Here is a 5,867-nt window from a genome sequence, read left to right as displayed (position 1 = left end):
CAGCGAGATATTTGTATTGTCCCCTTATATACTTATACATGGTTATTAGATCGCCCCTCAGTCGTCTTTTTTCTAGACTAAATAATCCTAATTTCGCTAATCTATCTGGGTATTGTAGTTCTCCCATCCCCTTTATTAATTTTGTTGCCCTCCTTTGTACTCTCTCTAGTTCCATTATATCCTTCCTGAGCACCGGTGCCCAAAACTGGACACAGTACTCCATGTGCGGTCTAACTAGGGATTTGTACAGAGGCAGTATAATGCTCTCATCATGTGTATCCAGACCTCTTTTAATGCACCCCATGATCCTGTTTGCCTTGGCAGCTGCTGCCTGGCACTGGCTGCTCCAGGTAAGTTTATCATTAACTAGGATCCCCAAGTCCTTCTCCCTGTCAGATTTACCCAGTGGTTTCCCGTTCAGTGTGTAATGGTGATATTGATTCCCTCTTCCCATGTGTATAACCTTACATTTATCATTGTTAAACCTCATCTGCCACCTTTCAGCCCAAGTTTCCAACTTATCCAGATCCATCTGTAGCAGAATACTATCTTCTCTTGTATTAACTGCTTTACATAGTTTTGTATCATCTGCAAATATCGATATTTTACTGTGTAAACCTTCTACCAGATCATTAATGAATATGTTGAAGAGAACAGGTCCCAATACTGACCCCTGCGGTACCCCACTGGTCACAGCGACCCAGTTAGAGACTATACCATTTATAACCACCCTCTGCTTTCTATCACTAAGCCAGTTACTAACCCATTTACACACATTTTCCCCCAGACCAAGCATTCTCATTTTGTGTACCAACCTCTTGTGCGGCACGGTATCAAACGCTTTGGAAAAATCGAGATATACCACATCCAATGACTCACCGTGGTCCAGCCTATAGCTTACCTCTTCATAAAAACTGATTAGATTGGTTTGACAGGAGCGATTTCTCATAAACCCATGCTGATATGGAGTTAAACAGTTATTCTCATTGAGATAATCCAGAATAACATCCCTCAGAAACCCTTCAAATATTTTACCAACAATAGAGGTTAGACTTACTGGCCTATAATTTCCAGGTTCACTTTTAGAGCCCTTTTTGAATATTGGCACCACATTTGCTATGCGCCAGTCCTGCGGAACAGACCCTGTCGCTATAGAGTCACTAAAAATAAGAAATAATGGTTTATCTATTACATTACTTAGTTCTCTTAGTACTCGTGGGTGTATGCCATCCGGACCCGGAGATTTATCTATTTTAATCTTATTTAGCCGGTTTCGCACCTCTTCTTGGGTTAGATTGGTGACCCTTAATATAGGGTTTTCATTGTTTCTTGGGATTTCACCTAGCATTTCATTTTCCACCGTGAATACCGTGGAGAAGAAGGTGTTTAATATGTTAGCTTTTTCCTCGTCATCTACAACCATTATTTCCTCACTATTTTTTAAGGGGCCTACATTTTCAGTTTTTATTCTTTTACTATTGATATAGTTGAAGAACAGTTTGGGATTAGTTTTACTCTCCTTAGCAATGTGCTTCTCTGTTTCCTTTTTGGCAGCTTTAATTAGTTTTTTAGATAAAGTATTTTTCTCCCTATAGTTTTTTAGAGCTTCAATGGTGCCATCCTGCTTTAGTAGTGCAAATGCTTTCTTTTTACTGTTAATTGCCTGTCTTACTTCTTTGCTTAGCCACATTGGGTTTTTCCTATTTCTAGTCCTTTTATTCCCACAAGGTATAAACCGCTTACACTGCCTATTTAGGATGTTCTTAAACATTTCCCATTTATTATCTGTATTCTCATTTCTGAGGATATTGTCCCAGTCTACCAGATTAAGGGCATCTCTAAGCTGGTCAAACTTTGCCTTCCTAAAGTTCAGTGTTTTTGTGACTCCCTGACAAGTCCCCCTAGTGAAAGACAGGTGAAACTGCACAATATTGTGGTCGCTATTTCCTAAATGCCCAACCACCTGCAGATTTGTTATTCTGTCAGGTCTATTAGATAGTATTAGGTCTAAAAGTGCTGCTCCTCTGGTTGGATTCTGCACCAATTGTGAAAGATAATTTTTCTTGGTTATTAGCAGAAACCTGTTGCCTTTATGGGTTTCACAGGTTTCTGTTTCCCAGTTAATATCCGGGTAGTTAAAGTCCCCCATAACCAGGACCTCATTATGGGTTGCAGTTTCATCTATCTGCTTTAGAAGTAGACTTTCCATGCTTTCTGTTATATTTGGGGGTTTGTAACAGACCCCAATGAGAATTTTGTTACCATTTTTCCCTCCATGAATTTCAACCCATATGGGTTACATGATAATTAGCAACTTTGTAATACATCATATCAGAAAAATGTGTTTCTTTCTGGCCAGAATTCATCCACCATTATCAAAATTCTCAATTCTGAGGTAAAATCCTTATTCAGTGAAGACACCTTCCCATTACGAAGATGGTATATGGCAGTTTTCATCAAACCAAGGATGTTAACATTATGCACCGTCCAAAATGAACTCCATTATGAAAGAGTGATCAAATATAGGGTTGTTGCAAAGAGAAACATCTGATGTGAGTCAATTGTACCAATCTAGCTCCGTAGTTGCTTGTAGAGTTAAGCAAATTTGTTCGGGTCCCTGCTTATCGGTGGTTGATCCCTCTGAGCTGAAGACAATCCCGCGTCATTTTAGGACCTTTCACAATTGTGACGCGGGGTCTCTTCGGGTCAGGGTGATTGAAAGTCTTCATCTGGGGGTGAGGGGTGGTAACTATAAAAAAAACTCTTAGCCCAACGAGAGGTGAACTGGATAGTTCACCTCAACACTATGGTACCTAACGGGCTCAATGAGGCACTGAGCTTCTCGTCCTTTTTGTAACATAGAGACCATACTCTGGGGCTCATCAGGTCATCCCCTTTTTTCTGCCATCATTGTGCACCCCTTGGATCATAGAATCGGATCCTAGTAATGCTCTTCATGTTTTTAACTTTTATTTTTCTCTATTACTTTTCTAGTTTTTAAGAAATTGTGCACGGATCAGAGTATCCTATATATATCCTCATGTGTCTCCAGCCGGACCCCAAGTCTCCTACATGTGAGCCTGATACAACGGCATCCCTGCCTCCAATATCCAAGATGCATGCGTCATTTGATGGAAAGAGGATTTCCTCTTGGAGGATCGTATAAAGACCAAGAATGATTTGGGACTTTTTATTTATTTATGATTATGCATGTATATTGGTGGCGAAGTGTCATAGGGAGCTGTGTGGGTTAATCTTACCCAGTTGTGCGCGCTGTCGGTGCGGCGTCTCTATGGCCTTCTGCAGCTGCGCAGTGAATCCATATTCTTGCGCATGCGCGGTTGCCCCTGACACCGACGGCCGGTGCAGGACCTGCAGCTCACAGTGCGCATGCGCCGCACAAGCTGGAGGGATTGGCTGGTTCACGACATGTGACCAGCTCCACAATTACCACCAATGGGATATAAAAGGTCCTTGCAGGGCTATAGAGCTATCCCCTTGACAAAGCTGTTATACCAATAGGCGAAACGTGCGTTGGGGCGCTCTTTAATGCGATCCGGCGCCACTTTCCCCATTAACTGTTGGTAAGTGTTGCTCCTGTTATGTTCTTGCATATTCAGACCACTTGGTCTTAACAAGTATATACTGCATTTGGAGCATACCTCTACTTTTTTAGATGTACTGTGCACTATTGGGGTATAGGTGGCGCTGATGATCTGGCACATCATCCATTTTTATTACATGTTTTGGAGTAGGAGAACACAAAAGCGCACAGAGAGGTCAAAAAATACTCTGTTGTAAAAAAAAATCACAGTAAATAAGCAAGTGCTAGTCAAAAAATGAAAAAATACAGGGTATTTAGTTAATACATTTTTTTGCAAAAAAAGTATGTTAAGCTGCTCCACCAATCGCCAAGGTATACCCATAATAGAAAGAAACAACAGAGGAAAAGGAGCAGCACAACCCCCCACACACGGAGAAAATCCAAATTAACACATTTGTTCCGATATAGTAGTCCGAGAAAGAGGAGGTGCTATTTGCATGAAAAAAGTCTATGTAAATCCAGCGCAACAAGAAAGAATTGCAAATGCACTCACCGACTGCAGTTCAAGGTGTTTATTCAGACACAAAGCAGGACATCTTCACGGCACGGGGGAAAGGGAAGTAGCCAAGGGGAGTGTGGCAGACGAGACGACGGCCGTTTCGCGCTACACAAGAGCGCTTCTACGGGTCCGTCGTCTCGTCTGCCGCACTCCCCTTGGCTACTTCCCTTTCCCCCGTGCCGTGAAGATGTCCTGCTTTGTGTCTAAATAAACACCTTGAACTGCAGTCGGTGAGTGCATTTGCAATTCTTTCTTGTTGCGCTGGATACCCATAATAGAGCAGTCCTGTCTAATGTATATAATCCCTATCTGCTGTATTTAAAAACCTGATCATCTGTATAATACCTGTATGAACAGGGTTCAGAGAGAAAATATCCATGTAGAACATGCGAGATGGAACAGCTACAATGCAAATGACCCACAGAGGAGTGGTGGACTCCCCAGTCTTGTAGAAACAAGAGAACAATTATAAAACCAAAAACACATGGGCTACTTGCACAGTGAACAAGTCTGTAGAAACCTGTTCACAGCACCAAAGAACTTGAAGACACAAAAGCGCACAGAGTGGGTCATTTGCATTGATCCAGGTATCGGGGTTCCCTCTGCAGCTTATTCGGTAAGCTCTACAGCTTGCCGAATAAGCGGGAACCCTCAGAAATTCGCTCAACTCTAGTTGCTTGCTACACTTGGGTTGCCAATTTATGAATTAGTAGACGTGTACTTGAGTAAAAGTTAAGGCATCCAAAGAGAAATCAAAAAGTAGAATATACTGCGCAGGCACCAGATTCCCAGCCCTCCAGGATGAATATATCATAACACACTGCGGGGCGGGATCTGGGGCCTCCGCTACATGCAGGCGCAGACACCTGATGTACGTTCCCGGGCAGCACGCACGGCGCATTTCCGAGAACTGATTGCAGAGCACAGGCACCAGTGACGTCAGGAGAAAGAGAAGAGGTGGTGCACGGAGGACAAAGTGGGATGATGGACGGCTGCAAGGCGATTGTGTCAGGAGGGGGAAACATATCTCCCTGACTCAATAGAGGTATGGCGGGAAATTTATAAAAGTCATTATTTCAGCGTTCCTAGGGATAATAAACATAAGAGCCACCTTCACAGAATGCAGCCTTCATGCTGCTGAAGGTGGCCATTTTACTTTAATAGGCCCTGAGGGGGGTGACAATCTATGGATTTAGAAATCTCAACTGCCAAGCTAAAAAATAAGTCAGGCAGAGCCTTTCCTCTCAGTATCTTAGGCCTTTGTAAAATACTTATATATGATATTGATACGTTTTATATGGGACAGCTCTAGAAAAAGTGACTCTAGATTAGAAAAAATGGATGTAGGCATTTGCCTGGTAAATATAGCCCTTTTCGTAATAAAATTATTTTGACAATATTGATATGTCCCAAAACCAAGAATGGTAATGTGCTCCAAGCTTTACATGTAATTGTAACGCATTCTAAAAAAAAAAAAAAAAAAAAAAAAAGTATAGAAGTTTAGTGATCTGTATGACCACAGGGTGAATATAAATTGAAGATTTGAAGATGGTGTGCTGGTGCTATATAAAACTATTCTATTTTCTCTACCACACAATATTACTCCCTGAAATATAGTATCCTTCCATCTCCCATGTAATTTTTTATATATATTTTTTCCATATCAATTTTTTTTGGTCCATCCATCAGTCGTTCGGTAGCTTTAGTTATGTGTGGGGCGCTAGTGAATTGAGGCAATTAGTTTAGAAATAGTTAGCTAAGGAT

The sequence above is a fragment of the Ranitomeya imitator genome, chromosome 5, assembly GCF_032444005.1.
Source record: "Ranitomeya imitator isolate aRanImi1 chromosome 5, aRanImi1.pri, whole genome shotgun sequence".
Lineage (NCBI taxonomy): Eukaryota > Metazoa > Chordata > Amphibia > Anura > Dendrobatidae > Ranitomeya > Ranitomeya imitator.
The sequence above is the reverse complement of the archived record's forward strand: the minus strand, read 5'-3'. Positions refer to the sequence as shown.